Here is an 11,980-nt window from a genome sequence, read left to right as displayed (position 1 = left end):
TTCAAGTCAGGGATTGTGATGCCTCCTGCTTGCCTTTGTTGGCCAAGACTACCTTTGATGTTCTGGGTCTTTTCATTTCAAATGAAATAAGGAATGTTTTCCCCATATCTTTGAGGTATGCTGATGACATTTTGATCAGGATTACATTGAATCCTTATAAAAGTTTTGGGAACATAGACATTGTCACAATGTTGATTCTTCCTACCCACGAGCAAGGAATGTTTTTCCATTTTATGAAATCCTCTCTGATCACTTTTTACAGAGTATTGTAATCTTCATTATATAGATCTTTTACATCCTTTGTTAGATTGATGCCTAAATATTTCAAATTTTTTGGGGGTACCACTGTGAAGAGTTTTATTTCTCTAATTTCTCTCTCAGTGAGTTTGTTCTTTGTAGAGGAATGCTATTAATTTTTTGGTGTTGACATTGTATCCTGCTGTACTATTGAATTTGTTTATTAATTCTAGTAGTCTTTTGGTCCAGTTATTTGAGTCTTTCATGTAGCCTATCATGCCATCTGTGAATAATGATAATTTCCCTTCTTCCTTTCTTATATTTATTCCTTTTCTCTTTTTTTGTCTAATTGCTCTGGCTAACATTTCCAGAACTAAATCATATAGGAGTGGTAATAATGGACATCCTTGTCTTGTTCCTTATTTTAGAGTGAAAGGTTCAGTATTTGTCCATTTAATTTGATGTTGGCTATTGTTTTGTCTTAGATGGCTTTTATCAGATAAATACCATGTATTTGGATTTTCTGTATGGTTCTGTCATGAATGAGTATTGGTCTTTGTCAAAAGTGTTTTCTGTATCTATTGAAATGATCATGTGCTTTTTGGTTTTGGCTCTGTTGATATGGTGTATTACATTTATAGACTTGCATATGTGGAACCATCCCTGCAACCCTGGGATGAATTCTACTGGTCATGATGTATAATCTTCATGATAAATTGCTGCATTCTATTTGCTAGTATTTTATTGAGTATTTGCATCTAGGTTAATTAGGGAGATTGGCTTACAGTTTTCTTTTTTGGTTGGGTCTTTTTTTGTTTTCGGTGTCAGTATAATACTTGCTCCCAGAAATAAGTTAAGGTGAATAGCTTCCTTTTCAATTTTATTGAAGAGTTTGAGGAGGATTTGTATTAAATCTTTTCTAAATTTCTTGTAGAATTCAGCTCTGAATTCATCAGGACTTGGACTTTTCTTCTTTGGTTTTTTTAAAATTACATTTTCAATTTAATTAACTGATATTGGATTATTCATAATTTTTGTATATTCTTGATTCAGTTTTGGTAATTCATATATATCTAGGAATCTGTCCACTTCTGTGTTTTCCCTACTATGAGAGTAAAGATTTTCAAAGTAGGTGTTCATTATCTTCTGAGTTTCCGCAAGATCTGTAGCAATCTCACATTTTTCATTCCTTATTGCTTGAATTTGAGTTTTTTCTTTCTTTTTTTGATGAGGTTGACTAGGGGTTTATCAATTTTATTTAATCTTTAAAAAACTATCTCTTTGATTTATTAATTCTTGGTATTGTTTTCTTTGTCTCAATTGTATTAATTTCTTCTCTGATATTTATAATATTCTGCCTTCTTTGGGCTTTGACCTTGACTTGGTCTTCTTTTTCTAAAAGCTTGAATGCAACATTAAGTTATTTATTTGTTCTTGCCCTGTTTTCATAATGTGAGAGTTCACCCTATAAATTTCTCTCTGAGGAATACTTTCATTGTACCCCACAAATTCCACTCAATTGTGTTTCAGTTTTTATTGGATTATAGATACTGTTTAGTTTCATCGGTGACCCATTGGCTATTTGGGAAGGTGTTATTTAATTTCCATGTGTTTGTGGGGTTTTTGCAGTTTCTTTTGCAGTTAATTTCTAGTTTAATTAAACTAAAATCAGGTACTATGCATGCTTTAATTTTAATTCTCTTACATTTACTTAAGCATGTTCTATGGACTAGTATGTGTTCTATTTTAAAGAATGTCCCATGTGCAGCTGAAAAGAAGGGGTATTCAGATGCTGTTGTGTAGAACACTGTAAATAAACACTAATACCATTTGTTTAAAGGTTTGGTTTGGTTCTGCTGCCTTTTTGCTACTTTTTTGTCCAGTTGATCTATCTCTTTGAGACAATAGGGTGTTAAGTTCCCCCATTAAGATTGTGTTATTGGTTATTTGATTTTTCTTGTCCTTTAAAATTTGTCTTGGACTGCCTGGAACCTGGGGAACTGCTTCAGGAGCTGGTATGATGCCAACTTGAGCCTGGCAGGCCATGAAGAGGCAAAACAAAGAAGGGAGGTGCTGTGAGATGCTGGCTACAAATTTGATATCTGCTTCACCTCAGTGCAGGAAAGAGCAATCCGGACCCTCTGGACAGCACTGGATGCCATTGACCAGATGTGGTTGCAAGTGGTGAGAACTTAGAGTCTCAATGAGTGGCACTATGGGGGCTTGACTGGCCTTAATAAAGCAGAAACAGCTTCCAAGTACAGTGAGGCCCAAGTGAAGATCTAGTGGTGCTCTTATGATATCCCACCACCCCCGATGGAGCCTGACCATCCCTTCTACAGCAACATCAGCAAGGATCATAGGCATGCAGACCTCACTGAAGATCAGCTGCCTTCCTGTGAGAGTGTAAAAGACACTATTGCCAGAGCTCTGCCCTTCTGGGATGAAAAAATTGTTCCTGAGATTAAGGAGGGGAAAAGGGTGTTGATTGCAGCCCACAGCAATCTCTTGGGTATAGTCAAGCATGTAGAAGGTATCTCTGAAGAAGCCATCATGGAATGAACTTGCTAACTTGTATCCCTATTTTCTACAAATTGGATAAGAACATAAATCCTATCAAGCCCATGCAGTTCCTAGGCAATGAAGAGACCATGTTCAAAGCCATGGAATCTGTGGCTTCCCATGGCAAGGCCAAGAAGTGAAGACCACCTGGCAGCCTGCACTCCATCTACCCATCCCTCTACACCTCTCCCCCACATGTCACACTGACCACATCTGTAGGCAACCTGTGTTGTAGTTGAGATGGGGAACAGTGGTTTCCATTTCTCTTTTAGCATTTTGGCTCCTGCACCCACTCTCCTGATAGAATCTAGTGAGAACAGTACCTCTAGACACAACTTCTAGTTCTCAGTCCAAACCTAGGGAAGGCTCTTCTTATCCAGGACAGTTGAGAGGTAGTAACTGTTTGTCTAGTGCTTCTTCTTTGTTTACTAAGGACCTGCTTGAGTAGGGGACAGGGATAACCATGCCAAGACATGACCAGTGAGGAGCGGCCTGAGCACGCTGCTCCCCGGAGCTGGCTCTACGCTCTTCTGTAGTCTTGTCAGTCAGTGAGCTCTCAACATTCCAGTAAGAGATGAATGTAACCTGCATGGTGACTGAAATACAATTTCTTCCCTCACCCTAGAGGAGCAGGCTCCAGATTAATCCTGAATTAGGTTTATTTGTTCCATTTTTCTACAAAAGAAAAATTACGTATATAAACAAAAACCCTTCTGGGGCTTCTAGTGGTGGTTGAATAGTTCTACATATGGTCACCAGAAAATAAGCCATTCCTCGCACCAGTACAGGACAAGCTCTGGCCTTTATGGGGTAGGAGTGCATTCTGTTGTGTATCTTAGCATCCCTCTGCCTTGTTTGATGGCAGTGAAAACGCCTCTTGACCGTGTCTAAGTATGTCTCACAATGTCTGAGTTCTGAATCATGTTCCAGCTGACTTGGCCCTGCCATATGGGCCAGTACTCATTTTTATCATAACTGTCTTTTTCCAGATCAGTATAATAAAGGAGTGATGTGCAAAAAAATTGTCTTATACAGTAGAGTGCTCCCATATTTGTTATATACATATTTATGATTGTTATCTCTTCCTCTTGAAATTTTCTCCTATGAAGTATATAATGACCTTCTCTGTCTCATTTTATCATTTTTAGTTTGAAGTTCACATGTCTACAAACATAGTAGCTACCCCTGCTTTTTTTCAGGATACCTGGTGCATTGAGTATCGGTTTCCATTCTTTGACTTTCAGCATATGAATTTCCTTTTGAGTTAAATGCATTTCTTGTATACAGCATATTGTTGAATTTTGTTTCTTGATCCAATCCAACAGTCATTTTTTTAATTGGTGAATTGAGACCATTTACATAGATGGCTATAACTGGTATATATTGGCTTATCTTTGTCATGTTATTTTCCTGCTGTTGGCTCCCTACTTATCCCTTATGTTTAATTTCTTGCCATGCTTGGTGGTTTCTTTCTGTTGTTGTTCTTGTAATTGTGGTCATTTTGATCTCCTTCTAGAATATCTTTCAGTACTCTTTGTAGGGTTAGTTTCATGGTCATGAATTTGTTTAGTTGTCCTTTTTCATGGAGGTAGTTTACTTCTTTAATTTTGAAAGATAGTCTTGCAGGGTACATCAGTCTGGGTTCAGTGTTTTTTCTTTCAGGACTTGAAGTACTTCACTCCAAGCTCTCTTTGACTTGATGGTTTGTGTTGTGAAATCTGCTATGATTCTTTTGGCCTTTCCTTTATAGGTGATCTGTTTCTTTTCTTTAATGCTTTTTAATATGTTGGTCTTCTGCTGAATTTCTGGGATCTTGGTTATTATACATCTAGGTGTAGATTTATCTTGGTTGATGCTAATTGGAGTTCTATATGCATCACTTATTTTATGTTAGATTCTTTCCCCATGCTTGGGAAGATTTCTGCTATTACTTCTGCAAATAGTCTTTTTATGTTATTTGAACTGATTCCTTTTTCATTGACAATTTATCAGTTTTATGTTGTTCATCTTTGCATCATCTTAATAGCTGTTGAATTATTATTTCCTCATTCCTTGTGATTTTTAGGAGATATTTCCCTTCTTGATCACTAGTTGCAACAATGTCTTTAAGGACTGAGGGTCTATCTTCAGTTTCATTCAAATAGCTTTACCAGCTTTTAATGGAATTTTTAATTTCCTGGATATCTCTCTCAATCTTTTTCATGCATTCTGTTCCTTTCCTATGTTGTCCATTCAAGGTTTCCATCATTTTTTTATGCTCCTCTATTTTTTTTTTTATCAATCTCTTCTTTAGATATGCTCAGTAATTCTTTTGTTAGGTTATCATTTCTTTTTTTTTAACCTGAGAGATTATTTCTAACCAGATTTCCTCTATTCCTATCTGGAGTTATTTCTTTACTTCAGTTGTAACCCTTTCAGAGGTTTCAGGTATGTGGCTTCTAATTTTTTCTATGTTGATTTCTCCTGGACTTGTTATGTGTGGACTGGTGGCCTGAGATTGCATTTTGCTCCTTCATTTTGTCATTTTCTGTTTCAAAAAGTACTCTTTATTTTGAAATTTTGGTAGTATGTAGGTGTATCACTACTATCAAGGCCAATCTAGGAAGAGTCAGTTCTTCAGAGATATCTTCTGTGTATTGGAGATTCCTGGTTTGTGTGTGTCCCAATTAATCTAGTGTGATGCTGGTGTCCATTTGGCACTGTCCTCTGTCTTTAGGTATAGGGCTTTGGTGAGGTTATTTCCCCAGAGCATCCCAGTATTGCTACCCAAGGGAGAACAAGTGGTTAAAATAGATATGATATCCAAGCTACAGTAGTACAACTAGCAATAGTAGTAATAGTAGTAGTAGTAATAATAATAATAATAATAATAATAATAATAAGAAGAAGAAGAAGAAGAAGGAAAATTTAGAAATTGACAAACTTTGGTATCAGTTTTGTACTTTGAAATATAAGAACAAAATTTATAGTTATATAACATAAAAAAATCATAAATTGGGAGTTCATATGCAAAGTGATCCTTTCCCCTTGTTAGAGTGGATTTACCCTGGTTCCTCTGGCCCAGCCAACTGCCAGATTCCAGGTACTTCACTTCGTATAGGGTGATGGATCAGGCACCTGGATTCTGACAAAGAGAGTTACCCAGAGTCCTGAGCATTTCATTGCTGGATGCTGGGCCCTCAGTTCAAGGGAATGGGATGGGTACCTGGATTCCTCTGGCCAAACTAGTTACCCAGTTCTGGGTACCTCCATGATGGTCCCCTTGGCTCAGGAGAATGGGATGGATACCTAGATTCCTCCTGCCAAGCTAGTTACCCAGAGTTCTAGGCACCTCTGCACTAGTCCCTGGGTCTCAGGAGAATCAGCATGGAGATCTTTCCAGGTGATTAACAGTCTATCAAGCTCATGTGTGGCTTGATGCCTGTTTGTGTTTCCACATCATCTGACAGCAATGGGAGTTGCAGTGAGGCAGTATGGTTGATTGCTAGGCCCAGAGGAGAGTTTTTCAAAGAGGGGCTGAATGACTAGCTTGGTGATGATAATTTATGTTTGGTGAGATCCTCCTGGGCTACAAGTCTATGCCTGGCAGAAGGGGCCAGAGCTAAGAGTCCAGTTGCCCCAATGACTTTTTGACAGAGGGACTTTTTTTTTTTTTTTTTTTTGCAGAACCGGGGATTGAACTCAAAACCCTTGTGCTTGCCAGGGAAGCACTTATTCTACTGAACCCTCTCCCTGGCCTGACAGAGGGACTTTTTAAGGCAAAAAAAAGTTATAGATTTGTACCCACCTTTTGTAATGACCACAGGTTTTCACGGGCCTATTTTGGTAGAGCTCAGGCTGTCCTATCTATCGAGGCTTAACAAGATGAGGACATGTTCAGGTTGAGGTGGGCCTGGATAGTTAGGTTTCTTTGTGTCTTGCAGATGGAGGGGGCATTTCTTTTTTGTATCCATAACACTTATAACTTGTAGCCAGAGGCATGATCATTTATCAGACTGGATTTTCTTACAGATATCAAGTGCTTTTCTTTTAGCAAGTTTCTGGATAACAGTGGTTATTGGGCTTTTTGTCCTCCTTTTGATATCTTTTAGAAGTACTCAGTGGGGTTTTTCTAGGTGAGGTGAGCTTTCGAAAGGCCATAGAAACTCATTCATTAGTGCTGTCAGTCCAATTTTTCCTCAGAGAAAATGTGGATATCAGAAGGAATTGCTGACAGTCATTTCATACAGGCCTTAGATTATGCCATCTGGCCAGGACAGGTACAGCCATGGAGCAGATGGTTTGGGGGCAGGGCTTCTATGGCTCAGTGCAGCAGTGGCTAGCTGGAACTGGTTCAATTTGCTGGAAGTAGACAATTAGGAGTGGGGAGTGAAGCTATAGGTGTTGGCAGCAAGTGTGATGACTGACAAGGATGCCAAGTGGAATGTTCAGGAAGAATGGACCTCTTTTTCCTTTTTTTTTGAGATGCAGGGAGCAGTTTGTTTGTTTGTTTGTTTATTCATTGTTGCTTTATCTTTAACTCCATAAAAGACTCTTTTCCTGTTTTAATTAATTCATTGCCATTCTATCTCTCTACAGTATATGTTGTATACTCTTAAATGATGACATCATACACAAAAGGTGGGTGCCCCTCGGAGTGAGGCCACACAGCTAGCGAACTTAGGCATGACTTAGCTTTGTTATATGTCAATGACCACAGAACCACAAGGTGAGGACCCAGTCAGCCACTGTCACCAGTGCTTCCCAGTCTTGATCACAGAGGAAGCAGCTTATTGCTTATGCCACCCATTCTACTCACTCACACATTCATTCAAGAGGCACTCAGAGGTTAAACTGTCCAGCCCCCTTTCTTTGAGGGTGGTCCTGACTAATGAGAGTTGATCAGACTCCCCTTCTACTCAAGCTGAGCAGGATAGACAGACTAACTGGGTACCCCTGGAGATCTTACTGGAGTCTGCTAGGCAGGCAGGAAGGTAGGCAGGCAGGCAGACAGACAGGCAGACAGGCAGACAGGCAGACTGACTGACTGTATCCTCCTCCTTTTTGGGTCTCATGTGAGCTGTTTAAGTAGGTAGCCAGGAGTCCTTCTCTCAGCTTCCAAGGGAACTCAGGAATCTCAAAGGCATGCAGGCAGTCCTTGCTCCATCTGTGAGGGCCAGGACCAGTGACCAAAAAGGTCAGTACCATTAGTTTACCCACCCTACCCACCGGATGCAATGGCAAGCAGAAACACCAAATAACACCCAGGATTTGGAGGCAGATTTATTTAACATCAGATAGGCACTGCCAGGGAATTAACTGTCCCTCAAAATGTAAGGCCTCAATAGCTTAGGGAGGAAGGTTTTCATGAGATTATAAAGGGGTGGGGAAGGAATACAGAAGTAGAGTACTTGGGTGTCTTTGATTGGTTGTTACAAAATGCATCACAGTGACAAGCTATTTCTAAGAGACTAAAGCAACTGGAATGGCAACAGGAACTATTACCTGGGTAACTAAGAAACTGCAGTGTACCAGCAGGGAGGGGGTTTGCAATCTTTTGCTACAGAATCATTAGCCTTTATCCCAGAGCAAAGCAGTTTGTTTGGTGATAACATACCTTGAGAAACAGTGTGTCCATGCAGAACAGGATTGGCCTCTGGAGAAACACAGGAGAAAAACAGTAGCCCAAGGCAGCTGAAGAACTCCGGGAGTTCCTCTTGTTCACTCTGTACCTGGCCCTTCCATTTCCACCACCAGCCAGCCCAGGAATAGTCCCCGGCTTTTCCCCCATGTGGTTCTGAGATGCCACCTATAGATATCCTGTGTCCATGGGGTGCCCAGCAAGCTGACTGTTCTGATTGCAGTGGCCCCTGTCTAGGCTGTTACTCCTGCAACGAGCCATCATCACTTTCAGCTACTGATTGTGTGCTTCCATTTTCCACCTTCCTTTGATCCAGCCTTTCTCTAGGTGTCTTTAGACTTTCCTGGGTCTTTCTTAGTTTGTGTTTTGTGATCCACCCATCCCTGTCAACTACCTGCTGTGCTTTGCTGTCTCCCTCATGTCCTTGAATTAGCTGAGTCTTTCTGAAGGCAGCTACTAATCCCTCTTCCCCCAAGTACATCAGCTGGGACAAAGGGTATAGTGTCTTCTGTGGCTGTCCTTAGCATGTTCAAGATGGGGCTATAATTGGTATGTCTTGCTGACAGACTCCTTGAACTACTGACAGTACATGTGTGACTGTGCTGTAGTGCAGTTTTTTGTTTGCTGTATTTGTAAAAAACTCACAAAAGTTATTATATCCGGGGGCAGGGAGATAACTCAGTGGAATAGGTGCTTGCCTGGCAAGCATAAGGTCCTGAGTTTAACCGTTGGTACTGCAAAAAAAAAAAAAAAAAAAAAAAGTTATTATATCTGGGGGCCAGCCAGACAGTTCAGCAGACTAAAGCACCTGCTTAAGCAGAACACAGAGACCAGGGTTCAATCTCTGGCATGCTGTGCTGGCCCCACTCCTGGGGCCCCCTGATATAGTGATTGAAACTGGGCGTGGTGGCACACACCTCTAATCCAGCACTTGGGAGGCTGAAAACAGAAGAATCACTATGAATCTGATCTATGTAGTGAGATCCTGTAGACCCTGTAGACCTTTACCAAATACATTAAAAAAAGTTATTAGATCTGTTGACTGTGCTGTACAGGCCATCTGATGGAATAGTCATACATGTACTGTCAGTGGTTCAAGCCAGAGAGAACATGTTTCAAAGTATTTTCAAGGCCATGAGTGGTAAAAACAAAATCCATCTTTCTCCTAGTCCTTACTTGCTGTTACAGATTGAATCTTAAATGTCCCCTAGTGGCTATGTATTGAAGGCTTGGCCAATGGCTGATGATGCTGTTGGGGTGTCAGGTATCTTTGAAGGTGGAGTCTGAAAGAGATGAGGTCATTGGTCCTACCCTAAGTAGATAGTGGAATCCCAGCCCCTTCTCCCTCTCTGTGCTTCCTGATCACCACGAGTTAGCAGCTTTGGTCCATCCTTTAGGCCTAAGGCAACAGGATCAGGTGAAGAGGGACTGCCACTCTTGACACTGTAAGTCAGAATCAATCTTCCTTTCTTTTAAATTGATTTTCAAGTATTTTGTCACAGCAACAGAACTCAATGGTAAACCTACAACCTTGATGTATGGTTCTTTTTGGGAAAGCTATGGTTCTTTTTGGGTTCTTTTTGACTGTTTTAGCGGACTACAGCATTCACCTCTAACACGTATTTCCTCTTGGCTCCTCAGTGGGATGGAAGGTGCTGCATGTGTCTGAGCATGTTTAGTGTCCCTAGTACAGTGATGGCAAACTTTTTAGCTCTTTCAGTGATACAAACAGCCCACTGTAGCAAGTGTGCCATAGGTTTGCCACAAAAATTGTCTTTTTCCCTAATCTGTTCAGTGGGGAAAAATGGTCCTACACAGAGGTAATTGTTAGACTAAATGTGTCCCCTCTCCCCCCATGAGGACCAAGTCCAGGGTCTTTACACTAAGCTACATTCCCAGCTATTGTTCTGTTGGTGGTGGTTGGTTGGTCGGTTGGTTGGTGGTTGGTTTTTTGAGACAGGGTCTTGATAAATTGCCAAGGCTGAGTTTGAACTTGAAATTCTCTTGCCTTACCCCCTCCCCCCGCCAAGTGCTGGGATTGCAGACATGTGCCACCATGCCTGGCTTGAATTAGTAGCACTGAGAATTCTGAGCCATGTTAAAGGAAGCCTGGTTCAAGCTTTTCTCTGAGGCTTCTAGTGCCTTGCAAGCATTTGTATCTTGCACTGAGCTTTGGCATTGCCATAAAATATACATATTATGTTGTGAAAGAACTTACCCTTGTAGATAGAGCAATCCTCGCAGTGGCAAAGCAAAGGGAGTTAGTAAGCAGAGGCACCTAGAATGCAGGCAATAGGACAATCCACTGATACAGAGAATTAAAAACACGGTGTGTTGGTACATGCCTGTAATCCCAGAACTCTGGAAAGTTGCAGCAAGAAAGAAGTTCACAAATTTGAAACAATCTAGGCAATTTACTGACTTAGACCTTGTATCAAAATGAAAAAAAAAAAAAAAGAGCTAGAAATGTAAAGGCCCTGGGTTCACTCCTCAATTCTATAAAACAGTAACAGTAGCAGCAATATACATAAGTATATCCTGACAATTCTAAACTATATTAGTGATGAGATATGCTTCTAAAACACCCATTCCTAACAATAGGTGTGGTTACTGTTGTGGATCTTTTCAAATAGACACATCTTAGTTAAAATTAAAATTATCATTTAATAAACATATCTTAACTGTAATTAAATTGGAGAACTCTACTTCATGCAGTCAGTTTTGTAGTGGACTCATCTATGCATACTCATTTACAGAATATATTTGTGAATGTTCAGCCTCTTTGAGGCTCATTTTGGAGCCCTTTCCCCAGCCCTGTGGTATTGCATACTCCTGCACTGGGCAGTCGTAAAGGGACTTGGCACAAATGGTGATCATGTGGGGATTGCGAAGATATGAAATGAAACATGAAAGGACTAATTCAACAATTATTACCAGTTATTGCATGATATTTTTGCCATAAAGAAGAGTGGAGTGCTAAAAAGTAAACCGATCTCCTTGTCCCATGAGCTGGTGTGGTGGATTGACAATTGGCGTCAACTTGTACCCAGCTGAACTAAATCAGCATGGTTCTGGCTATGGAGGAATTCCCTGAGGATTGTTACCAACAGCATAAAAAGACAGCTGGAAGGGGAAGAAGATGCACTGTTGGTTCTCCTAGAGAAGCTTGTCATGCTGGCTTTCCTGATATAAACTTGGCTGTTTTCATTGTCAGACAAACTCAGGACCTCACTATTGCAGAGGAAAGCTATGGTTCTTTTTGGGAAGCTGTGGTTCTTACTTGAGTGCATTCTTATCTCTAGTGCAGATCCCTCCGCCAGCTGGCACAGATCCTTCATCCCACTGGTGCAGACTTTCTAGCTTCCACCATTGACCTTTTTGGCCTTCCCAATGCAGATCCTTAATATAGGCTTGCATGAGACATTATTATGGGCTGTAGTCTTTCAGCTGGACTCATGGAGGACATTGCCATGGGATCCATGCCCTCAGCTAGATTCTCTGGGTCTCTAGTGTGTGGAAAGATCACCTACAGATTTCTGTGTGTGTGTGTGTGTGTGTGTG

General features: G+C 40.6%; 1 pseudogene; it reads left to right on the top strand.

Moving 5' to 3' along the window:
* The first annotated feature begins 2,223 nt into the window (after positions 1 to 2,223).
* LOC101588417 lies at positions 2,224 to 2,939 on the top strand (annotated as a pseudogene).
* The last annotated feature ends 9,041 nt before the right edge of the window (positions 2,940 to 11,980 follow it).

The sequence above is a fragment of the Octodon degus genome, unplaced genomic scaffold (assembly GCF_000260255.1).
Source record: "Octodon degus isolate 3935 unplaced genomic scaffold, OctDeg1.0 scaffold00145, whole genome shotgun sequence".
Taxonomy (NCBI): domain Eukaryota; kingdom Metazoa; phylum Chordata; class Mammalia; order Rodentia; family Octodontidae; genus Octodon; species Octodon degus.
Note: the sequence above shows the minus strand (reverse complement) of the source record. Positions and strands in the feature narration are given on the sequence as shown.